Source organism: Phacochoerus africanus, chromosome 12 (assembly GCF_016906955.1).
Source record: "Phacochoerus africanus isolate WHEZ1 chromosome 12, ROS_Pafr_v1, whole genome shotgun sequence".
Taxonomy (NCBI): domain Eukaryota; kingdom Metazoa; phylum Chordata; class Mammalia; order Artiodactyla; family Suidae; genus Phacochoerus; species Phacochoerus africanus.
Genome location: NC_062555.1, coordinates 22,139,988 through 22,152,562, shown reverse-complemented (window position 1 = coordinate 22,152,562; position 12,575 = coordinate 22,139,988). Strand labels below are relative to the sequence as shown.

Genomic DNA, 12,575 nt, shown 5'->3' with positions numbered 1-12,575 from the left:
ACAACAGCAGAATCATTTTTCTACACATTATCATATTTGTTCCAAATCAGAAACTTCGTGAAGTTAAATGTTCATTTGCTAGTCTTAATTTTCCAAGTGAATAAATTATATCCTAAGAAACTTGTCTAAGATGTAAAACAAAAACAACCCCACCTCAATGTAAAGTATTATTTTAATCATACTTTTTGGTCAATAAATAGTAAATGGAGGCGTTCCCGTTGTGGCTCAGCAGAAACAAACCCAGTTAGTATCCATGAGGACATGAGCTTGATCCCTGGCCTCACTCTGTGGTGTAGGTCGCAGACACAGCTCGGATCCTGCGTTGCTGTGGCTGTGGTGTAGGCCGGCAGCTACAGCTCCGATTTGAACCCCTAGCCTGGGAACCTCCATATACCACAGGTGCGGCCCTAAAAAGACCTAATAAATAAGTAAATAGTAAATGGAAATATGTCATTGAATGCTTTAGGAAATGTAGAAAAGAATGAGAAATTGCTCAGAATTCTAATTTTGTAACCAGAGTTGAGGACTGATAGTTATTTTCTTTTATACATCGCCAGTCTTACTCTGTGCAGAGGTATTTAAGTCTTTGGTGGACATAAACTTTGGTATAGCCTCCCTCCCCATGCTGACCTGTCTGCCCTGAACACTTTATATGCTGGATCCTCAGCTTGCGTAGTTACCATGTATCTTTCAGATGCGAGCTCAAAATGTCACATTTCCTACAAACCCTTCTCTGACTCTTGTAGACGAGGCAGGACTCCCTGCTGTCTACTTAACATATCTGCTTGTACCTTTCGTATCAGGGATATCTCCACTGGAATCTTTATTTGCCTTTCTCACTAGACTGTAAGATTCTTGACTGCCACGTATCGTATCTCTTTGCTCGTTATTTTATCTTTAGCTCATAGTCCGGGATCCAATGTAGTAGTATTCGTTGACTGGCTGAATGAATGGAACTTCATGTATATTCCTTGAAAATATTCTTAGTGGATTTATAACATCCGACTGAAGCATGATTCACTTTTCCATTTACGTTGGCAAAGCTGGACTTGAGCCATATCTTAACACTAAAATATCTGCTTTGCTATTTCTGCAATAATATCACACTACTTTTGGGAGCAGTTAGTTTTCATTTGCATTTATGATTAGAAGAAAGCAGTTTTAGTAAAAATGAAAAACAGCATATTTATATTTGCCATTGGAGAGTGTTTTTCTATATTCATCTAGAATCTGCTGTTTAGAGACTTTATATGACTTTAATGTTAATGTTAGAGGCAGTGAGAGCTAGAAAAATTCTGTATTTTCTATTTTTGCCTGTCAGTCTAAAATCCTTACCTGTTGTAAACTGTGTCTTTTAAAGCCTTCTATTTGTTTCATTTTATGATAAAAATTTGGAGTCCTTTTTTTTCCCCCCAAAAGATGAGACTGTTGTCTGAGCTGCATTTATTGAATAATCCATTCCTTTCTCACTGATTATAGATAGCATTTACACATTAATATTTGTGTTTTTAGGCTTTTTTTCCCTTTGATTTTCTTCTGTCTTTATAGCACTAAGACCACATGGTCTTGATTAGAAAACCCTTATATTGGAGTTCCCATCGTGGCGCAGTGGTTAACGAATCCGACTAGGAACCATGAGGTTGCGGGTTCAGTCCCTGCCCTTGCTCAGCGGGTTAACGATCCGGCTTTGCCGTGAGCTGTGGTGTAGGTTGCAGACGTGGCTCGGATCCCGCGTTGCTGTGGCTCTGGTGTAGGCCAGTGGCTACAGCTCTGATGAGACCCCTAGTCTGGGAACCTCCATATGCTGCAGGAGTGGCCCAAGAAATAGCAAAAAAAAAAAAAAACCCTTATAAAATTTTGACATGTAATAAAGCAAAACCTTTGATTATTACTATTTTTTAAAATAGTCTCAACTTAAATTTTGGTTATAGTTGATTTACGATGTTCTGTCAAGATCTGCTGTACAGCACAGTGACCTAGTCATATATTTATATACATTCTTTTTTTCACATTATCCTAATGTTTCATCGCAAGTGTTTAGACACAGTTCCTGTGCTGTAGAGCAGACCCTCAATTCTTGCCTACTCCAAAGGCAATAGTTTGCATCTACTAACCCCACCGTCCCAGTCCCTCCCAGCCTTCCCCTTCCCTCTTGGCAACCACCAGTCTGTACTCCATGCCCACGAGTTTGTTTCTTTTCTGTGGAAAGGTTCATTTGTGCCAAATATTAGATTCCACATGTAAGTGATATCATATGGTATTTGTCGTTCTCTTTCTAACTTACCTCACTTAGCATGAGAGTCTCTGGTTCCATCCATGTTGCTGCAAATGGCATTATTTTCTTTTTTATGGCTGAGTAGTATTCCATTGTGTATATATACCACATCTTCTTAATCCATTCATCTGTCGATGGACATTTAGGTGGTTTCCATGTCTTGGCTGTTGTGAATAGCACTGCAATAAACATAGGGGTGCGTGTATCTTTTTCAGTGCAAGTTTCGTCCAGATATGTGCCCAGGAGTGGGATTGCTGGATCATATGGTAGTTCTATATTTAGGGTTTTGTAAGGTACCTCCATACCTTTTTCTAATTCTTTTAGGTGGTGGGTTAACTTGTCAATTTAGGACTTTTCCTCTTTTATGAGGAAGGCCTGTATTGCTCTGAACTTCCCTCTAAGCACTGCTTTTGTAGCATCTGATAGACTTTGAATGGTTGTGTTTTCATAATGATTTGTCTTGAGGTATGTTTAAATCTGCCTTTTGATTTCTCTGTTGACCCATTGGTTTCTTACTAGCATGTCGTTTAGTCTCCATGTAGTCAGTGTCTTCTCATTTATTTTCCTGTGGTTGATTTATAGTTTCATGCCACTGTGGTCAGAGAAGATACTTGAAATAATTTCTATACTCTTAAATTTGGTTATTTTTGTGCCCCAGTATGTGGTCAATCCTTGAGAATGTTCCATGTGCACTTGAAAAGAATGTATATTCTGAGTTCTTTGGATGTAATGTCCTGAAAATGTCAGTGAAGGCTAACTTTTCTATTGTGTCATATAGGAGCTCTGTTGCCTTATTGATTTTCTGTCTAGAGGACCTGTCCATTGATGTGAGTGTGGTGTTAAAGTCTCCTACTATTAGTGTATTCCCATCAATTTCTCCTTTTATGTCTGTTAGTATTTGTTGTATGTATTTGAGTGCTTCTAATTGTTTCACCTTTTTTAGTACCTGCTTTTAAAAGTTGTGATTAAAAAGCATATGAAATCTACCCTCATAACAAATTTTAAGTGTGTATTGTAGTATAAACTATGTGCACATTACTGTAGAACAGATTTCCATAGGTTTTTATCTTGTGTGGCTAAACTCTGTACCCACTGAATAGCAACTTTCCATCTCCCTCTCTCCTACCCCTGTCAACCACAATTCTACTTTCTGCTTCTGTGAGTTTGAACACCTCATACCTGATCAATACCTCATGTAAGTGGAACCATAACAATATTTGTCCTTTTGTGATTGGTTCATTTCACTTAGCCTAATGTCCATGTTGTAGCATATTACAGGATTTCCTTCTTTTTTCAAGAGTGAATAATATTCCATTGTATGTTTATATGGTATTTTCTTTATCCGTGAATGGATGACTCCATCAATGGACATTTAGGTTGTTTCTACCTCTTAGCTATTGTGAATAACTCTGCAATGGACACAGAAGTCCAAATATCTCTTTTAGATCCAGATTTCAATTCTTTGAGATAAATGTGTGGAATTGGCTTTGTTGGATCATAAGATGGTCCTATATTTTTTTAGGAGCTTCCATAGTGTTTCCTATAGCAGCGGTACCATTTTATATTCTCATCAGCGGCACACAAGGGTTCCAATTTCTCCACATTCTTATCATCTTATAATGGACATTCTAACAAGTGTGATGATACCTCATGCTTTTTGTAAATTAAAAGTTTTTCTTTTGAATCAAGTACTATCTCCCCATTAGTTAATTTGTTTTTATGCCTTCCAAATGTTAGCACAGTCAGCATCAACCTTATCAATAACCAGATAATAAATCAAACTAGGTCCCATGGTTATGTCCACATTTAGACTTTAGGATGATCAGGAACTCTTATTTGTTTACTTTAGCTTTTAGGTTTTGGTTATATCTCCAAATATGACAGAGCTGAGAGGTTCCTGCTGTCCTAATAAAGAAATTAACAGCAAACAAAATCCAGGATTTGTTGCTTGTTTGTTTTAATAATTACAAGTAAGTGTCTTGACCAAATAAACCCTGAAGCCATCAGAATAGCAAGTTGAGATGTTTTAAGTTTTTCTGAAAGTCCAGGCATGTCAACCAGTCCAGCATACACCAACCCCCATGTCATAATTGGAGCCCAGAAAAATAAGGTTCTGGAACCTGCTCGCTGGTTGTACAGTGCCTCAATTTCTCAGGCAATGGGCGCTCCCCTTTATTGAGGGTCCACTGGTAGATGGCCTGTAGGCCCTGGGCACTGGCAGCTAACAATTCTGCTAATGAGTGATCGTGGCAGCTGGGTGGGAGAGTGGCCGTGTGCTTGTCTCTGTTACTGGAGGTGAGGAAATGGTCCTTGGGGCTGGAGGACCCATCCCGCCTATGGAACCACTTACCTCATGTGGTTTGACTTGCGTTCCCAAGATGATTAATGATGTTGATCTTCTTTTCTTATACCTATTGATCGTTTGTATATCTTCTTTGGAGAAATAATTATTCATGTCTTTTGGCCATTTTAAAAGTCAGGTTATTTGGTTTTTTGCTTTTGAATTGTAGGAGTTCCTTATACATTTTGGTTAACACCTTACATGATTTCTATCATTCCATAGGTTTCCTTTTTACTCTATTGATTGTTTGATTTGCTGTGCAGCTTTTTAGTTTGATGTACTCCCAACTTGTCTATTTTTGTGTTTATTGCCAAAAAATCATTGCCTAAACCAACGTTAAAAAGCTTTATCCCTTTGTTTTGCTGTAAGAGTTTTCTAGTTTCACATCTTTTCATGTGGTGTAAGATAAGGATTCAGTTTCATTATTTGTGTGGATATCCAGTTTCCCCAATATCTTGTATTGAAGTTACAGTCCTTTCTCCATTTGTAGTCTTGGCACTCTTGTTGAGATCATTTGCTCATATATGCATGGATTTATTTCTTGGCTATCTATTTTCCAGTGACCCATATATGTGTCTTTATGCCAGGACCGTATTTTTTCACTATTGTAGCTTTGTAGTATGTTTTGAAGTCATGAAGTGTGATGCTTCCAGATTTGTTATTCTTTCTCAAGATGATTTTGGCCATTGGGATCCTTTGCAGTTTCATAGATATTTTAGGATTGTGTTCCTGTTTCTGCAAAAAAAAAAAAAAAAAAAGCCACTTGAATTTTGATAGTAATTGCATTGAATGTATAGATCACTTTGGTAGTATGAATGTTTCAGTAATATTAAGTATTCTAATCCATGAGCAAAGGATTACTTTTTATTGATTTTCACCAATGTTTGGTAGTTTTCGGTGTACAAATTTTTTGCCTTAACTTGTACCTTAGTTAAATTGATTGCTAAGTAATTCATTCTTTTCAGTGCTACTGTTAATAAGATTACTTTCTTAATTTCCTTTTTGGATGTTTATTGTCAGTGTATAGAAATAAACCTGATTTATATGTTAATTCTGTATCCTGATATTTTGCTGAATTCATTTGTTCTAAAAGTTTTTTGGTGAAATATTTGGGGTTTTGACAGATAAAATCATGTCATCTGCTAAAAGAGATATTTGTCTTTTGTTTTATTTTTTGCTTTTTTAGGCACTACCCATAGCATATGGAGGTTCCCAGGGTAAGAGTCACTAAGTAGAGCTACAGCCGCCACCCTATGCCGTAGCCACAGCAAGGCCAGGTCCAAGCTGCATCTGCAACCTACACCAGCTCATGGAAACTCCAGATCCTTAACCCACCAAGCGGACCCAGGGATTGAACCCACAACCTCATGGTTACTAGTCAGATTTCTTTCTGCTGAGCCACAACAGAGCTCCTAAAAGAGATAATTTTAATTCTTCCTTTCTGATTTGGATGCCTTTTATTTTATTTTCTTGCCTGATCATTCTGGCTAGGACTTACAATACAATGTTGAGTATAAATAAAAAGAGTAGACATCTTTTCCTTACTCTGGTCTTAGAGGAAAATTTTTTAGTTTTTAAAAATCATTGAATATGATGTCAGCTGTGGGCTTTTTATGTGTGGCCTTTTTTACATTGAGGTTTCCTTCTATTCCTAATTTGTTGAGTGTTTCATGATGAAGAGGCATTGAATTTCATCAGATGCTTTTTCTGCATCTGTTGAGATGATCATGTAATTTGTATCCTTCATTCTGTTAAAGTGGTATATCACATTGATTTGTGTATGTTGCACCATCTTTGGATCCCAGAGGTAAATTCCACTTGGTTAAGGTGTATGATCCTTTTAATGTGCTCATAAATTCAGTTTGCTAGGTTTTTTGTTGTTGTTGTTGAAGAATTTTGCATCTAAGGTCATCAGGGATATTGACTGGTAGTTTTCTTTGCATGCTTGTCTTTTTTGGGCTTTGATATCAGGGTGATGCTGGCCTTATAAAATGTGTTTGAGGAGGTCCCCTCAGGGTTCAGAGGAAATGAATCTGACTGGTAACCATGAGGACACAGGTTTGATCCCTGGCCTCACTTAGTGGGTAAAGGATCCAGCATTGCTGTGAGCTGTGGTACAGGTTGCACCTGTGTCTTGAATCTGGTGTGGCTGTGGCATAGGCTGGCAGCTATAGCTCCAATTCAACCCCTAGCCTGGGAACCTCCATATGTTGTGGGTGCAGCCCTAAAGATACGAAAATAAATGAATAAATAAAATGTGTTTGAAAGTTTTTCCTCTTTTATTTTTGGAAGAGTTTAAGAAGGATTGGTATTTATTCTTTAATGTTTGATAGAATTTGTAGGTGAAATTATCTGGTACTAGGGTTTTCTTTGTTAGGGGGTTTATGAGTACTGATTTAATCTCCTTATTTATTGGTTTGTCCAAGCTTTCTATTTTTCGTTTATCTTGGTGAGTTGTATGTTTTTAGGAATTTATTTATTCCAGTTATCCAGTTTGTTGGCCTCTCATTATTTATAGCAATCTCTTGTAGTACTTTTTATTTGTGTAGTATCAGTTTTTTTGGGTTTTTTTTTTGGGGGGGGGGAGGTCTTTTCAATGACCGCACCTGTGGCATATGGAAGTTCCCAGGCTAGGAGTCTAATCATAGCTATAGCTGCTGGCCTAAGCCACAGCCACAGCAATGTGGGATCCAGGCCACGTCTGCGACCTGCACCACATCTCATGGCGCCGCCGCATCCTTAACCACTGAGCAAGGCCAGGGATCAAACTCTCAACCTCATGGTTCCTAGTCGGATTCATTAACCACTGAGCCACGACAGGGACTCCTGTAGTACCAGTTTTAATGCCTCCTGTCATTTCTGATTTTATTTGAGGGGAGCTTCTCTCCTTTTTTTTCCTAGTTTCACTAAAGCTTTGTCAATTTTGTTGATCTTTTCAAAAAGCCAACTGTTGTTTTCATTGAATATTTCTATTCTCTATTTTGTGTGCTTCTATTCTAATCTTTATTATTTTCTTCCTTCTCCTAACTGTGGGCTTAGTTATTTTATTTCCAGGAATAAAGTATTTCAGTTGAATATTGTAGTAATTTCAGTCAACTATTGATAGTGGCTTAAGATATATGGCCAAGATGATGGAGTAGGAAGACCTTGCGCTCACCTCCTCCTACAGGCACATCCCAAATACAACTGTTTACAAAGAACAATCTGAACACTAGCAGGAAAGAATGTTCCAAAACTAAGTATATCAAGTAGGAACTACAATAAAAGGGATGGTAGGAGAGGAAAGAATAGCAGAGGTTCTCCCCAAAGGGCGAGTGGTGCAAGCCTTACACAAGTACCCAGCACTAGGAAGACATGTACTTAGAATGCCTGACTTTGAAAGCCAGCAGGGCTCACACAGGAATGCTGGAGGGCTACAGGAAACAGACTGGCTCTTAAAGGGCTCATGTAAAATCTCCCTTGCAAAGGCCACAGAGGCCATAATTTGAATTTGAAGGGAGCCTGGGTCAGACCCACTTGTGTGCTTATTGATCTTGGAGAGCCTCCCCGGGAGTCAAAAGGCGACTCTGACTCCTGGGGATAGAGATGCTGGCAGTAGCCAGTTTGGAGTGCTTCTTCCATCATAAGGACATTGGTGATGGCAAGAACCATTTTGAAGTTTTCCCTCTAGAATGTCAGTGCTGGTTGCATTCCTGCCCATCAGCCAGTAAGCCCCAGTCCAGAATCCCCTAGGTCCTGGCTCCGCCCACCAGCCCCAGGACCTCACAGGCCTCCCATCCCTGGGACACAGTTGGTCTGGATCAGCCTTGGGAGCCCTCAGGCTCCACAGTCATCAGTGCTGAGACCTGACCCTGCATATCAGTGGGCCAGCACCATCACTGGGACCTCCCAGGACCCAGACCACTGCCCTGGGACACAGCAGGTACTACCAACCAGGTAGCCCCCAAAGCCCCTGGGCCCTGCGGCTGATGAACCTAAGACCTGGCCCTGACCACCAGCTGATCAGAAGCTGCCCCAGTGCCTAGACGGTGTGCTGCTAGGCTCCATAGGTTGTCTCCTATGTAAGCCCACTTCTCTAAGATGGGAAAATGTAACCAAACCTACATAACACATAGAAATAAAAAATGGAGAATTATGTAAAATGAGGTAACAGAAATATGTTTCAGACAAAAGGACAAGATAAAAACCCCCCAAAGAAGAGCTGATCAAAGTACAGATAAGCAAACTGCCTGATACAGAGTTCAGGGTAGTGGTGGTGAAGATGTTAGCATATTCAGGAGAAGACTGGATGAGTGCAGGGAGAAGTCCAACCGAAAGTTAGAAAATGTAAAGAACCAAGGAGAGCTAAAGAGTGCAGTAAATGAAATAAAAAAATACACTCTTAGGAATCAATAGATGAGATTGTAGAAGTTCTCGTCGTGGCGCAGTGGTCAACGAATCCGACTAGGAACCATGAGGTTGCGGGTTCGGTCCCTGGCCTCACTCAGTGGGTTAACGATCCGGCGTTGCCGTGAGCTGTGGTGTAGGTTGCAGACGCGGCTCGGATCCTGCGTTGCTGTGGCTCTGGCGTGGGCCAGCGGCTACAGCTCCAATTCGACCCCTAACCTGGGAACCTCCATGTGCCGTGGGAGTGGCCCAAGAAATAGCAAAAAGACCAAAAAAAAAAAAAATGAGATTGTAGATGGACAAAACAGTGAACTGGAAGTAAGAGTAGTGGATATCACCAATGTTGAACAGAAAGAAGAAAAGGAATTTTTAAAAATAAGGTTAGTTTAAGAGTCCTGGGACAACATGAGGCATTCTGTCATTCACATTATAAGAGGTCCCAGAAGGATACGAGAGAAAGAAAGAGGCAGAGAACTTATTTCAGTAAATAATAGCTGAAAACGTTCCTAACCTGGGAAAGGAAATAACATCCATATCCAGGAGATAGGAAGAGTCCAAACAAAATGAATCCAAAGTGATTCACACAGATATACATCGTAATTAAAATGGCAAAATTTAAAGAAAGAGGGCATCTTAAAAATAGCAAGTGAAGGAGTTCCCGTCGTGGTTTAGTGGTTAACGAATCCGACTAGGAACCATGAGGTTGTGGGTTCGATCCCTGGCCTTGCTCAGTGGGTTAAGGATCCAGTGTTGCGGTGAGCTATGGTATAGGTTGCAGATGCGGCTCAGATCTGGCCTTACTATGGCTCTAGCATAGGCCAGCAGCTACAGCTCCAATTCCACCCCTAGCCTGGGAACCTCCGTATGCTGTGAGAATGGCCCCAGAAATGGCAAAAAGACCAAAAAAAAAAAAGGAAAAATAGCAAGTGAAAAGCAAGTAGTTATGGACAAGGGAATTTTCATAAGACTATTAGCTGAATTTTCATAGAAACTTTGCAGGCCAGAAAAGAATGGGACGATATATTTAAAGTGATGGAAAAAACCTACAACCAAGAATGCTTTACCTAGCAAGGCTGTCATTCAGATTTAAAGGAGACATAAATAGTCTTACAGACAGACACTGAAAGAGTTCAGGACCACTAAATCAGCTATAGAAGAAATGTTCAAGGGACTTCCTTCAGTGAGAAAAGACTGCAACTAGAAAATATGAAAATTATTGGAGCAAACATCTCATCGGTATGAGGCAAAAGTATAGTAGTGGTAGTAGATCAACCACTTATAAAGCTAGTAGAAAGCTTAGAAGATAAAAAAAATCATCTGTTGCCACAGTAAGTAGTTAAGGAACACACACAAAAAAATGCTGTAACATATAATATCTAAAACATTAAATGTGTGGGTGAGTGGGTTGTTAGAATGTGTTTGAAGTTAAATGATAGTCAGCTTAAAAAATTACATATATTTATATAGTACAAATACGATACTAAAGCTAGTCACTATGTTACAAGGGAGAGAACAAAAGAAAATAGGGGAGCGAAAAAGAATTGCTGAAACAACCAGAAAGCAATAAACAAAATGGCAATAAATATCTATCAAACTACTTTAAATGGAAATGGAATAAATGCTCAACTCAAAAGACAGAGTGGCTGAATGGATACAAAAGGAAGACCTGTATATGTGCTGCCTATAAGAGACTTACTTCAGACATATTACACAGAGACTGACAGTAAGAGGGTCGAAAAGGGTATTAAATGAAAATGAAAAGTCTTTGTATTAGACAAAATAGACTTCAAAACAAAGCCTGTAGCAAGAGACAAAAGGACATAGCATGATGATCAAGGAATCAATCCAAGAATAACATAAAAATTAAATACACACACACCCAACATGGGAGAAATATTTACAGATGTAAGGGAGATATTAACAGTAGCACAATGATAAGAGGTTTTCACATCTCACTTACATCAGTGATCAGTGGGCAGATCATCCAAACAGAATAATCAATAAGGTAACACTGGCCTTAAATTGCGCATGAGACCAGATAGACGGACTTAATAGGTACATATGAAACATTCCATCCAAAACCAGGGGGATACACACTTTTTTTCAAATTCGCATGGAACACTTTCTAGGATACATCACATGTTAGGCCACAAAAGAAGTCTCAATAAATTTAAGGTATCTTTTCTGACTATGAAGGTTTTAGACTAGAAATTACCTACAAGAGAGAAATGGCAGAAAACACAAACACATGGCAGCTAAGACAATATGCTCTAAACAACTAGTGGATTACTAAAGAAATGATAGAGAAAATTTTAAAAGTACTTTGAGACAAATGAACATGGAAACAACAATTCAAAGTCTGTGGGACATAGCAAAAGCAGTTCTAAGAGGGAGGTTTGTACTGATAGAAGCCTACTCAGGAAACAAAAAAAAAATCTCAAGTAAGCACCCTAACCTTCCGTCTAAGGAAGTCTAGAAGAATAAACAAAACCCAAAGTTAGTAGGACATAAATTATAAAGACTGGAGCAGAATAAATAAACTAGAGACTTAAAAAAATAAATGAAATAAAAGCTGGTTCTTTGAAAAAGTAAACTAAAGTAAAATGCCTTGAGCCAAACTCATCAAGGAAATCAGAGAAAAGGACCCAAATAATAAAATCTGAAATGAAAGAGGAGACATTACAAACCACAACCAGAGAAAAAGGAGCCTAGGTGGTTACTCTGAACAGTGACACACCAGTAAAATGGACAACATAGACACAGTGGATAAATTCCTAGAGATGCACATCCTCCCAAAACTCAACCAGGAAGGAATAGAAAATAGGAACTGACTGATTACCAGTAATGGAATTGACCAAGTTTAAAAATAAAACCTTCCAACAAACAAAAGCCCAGGCCAGACAGCTTCTCAGGTGAATTCTACCAAACATTTAAAGAACAGCTTACAGGAGTTCCCGTCGTGGCGCAGTGGTTAACGAATCCGCCTAGGAACCATGAGGTTTCAGGTTCCTTCCCTGGCCTTGCTCAGTGGGTTAAGGGATCCAGCATTGCCGTGAGTTGTGGTATAGGTCGCAGATGTGGCTCAGATTCCGTGTGGCTGTGGCTGTGGTGTAGGCCGGCAGCTGTAGCTCTGATTTGACCCCTAGCCTAGGAATCTCCATATGCCACAGGTGCAGTCCTAGAAAATACAAAAAAAATAAGAGCTTACACTTCTCCTTCTTAAGCTGTTCTAAAAACTTAAAGAGGAAAGAGTGCTTAAATAAATGATGTTGGGAAAAGCGGACAAGCTTCATGCAAAGGAATGAAACCAAACAACTTGCTTACATTATATACATAACCTCAGAATGAATTAAATGCTTAAATGTGAAACCCAAAATCATAAAACTACTAAAAGAAAACATTGTCAGTATGCTCTTTGACATCAGTCTTAGCAATATTTTTTTGATACGTCTCCTCAGGCCAGGGGAACAAAAGCAGAAATAAGCAAATAACACATCCAACAAAGCTTCTATACAGTAAAAAAAAAGAAAAACACCATCAAAACAAAAAAGCAATTTGCTAAATGGGAAAAAA

The 12,575-nt window shown here is 39.1% G+C and overlaps 1 protein-coding gene and 1 pseudogene across 6 annotated transcripts in view; one reads left to right on the top strand and one right to left on the bottom strand.

The window, feature by feature from the left end:
- AKT3 (AKT serine/threonine kinase 3) overlaps positions 1–12,575 on the top strand; it is a 305,530-nt gene that overhangs the window by 158,754 nt on the left and 134,201 nt on the right. The gene's annotated exons all lie outside the window — the stretch shown is intronic.
- Positions 4,108–8,267, bottom strand: LOC125112927 (mitochondrial pyruvate carrier 2-like; annotated as a pseudogene).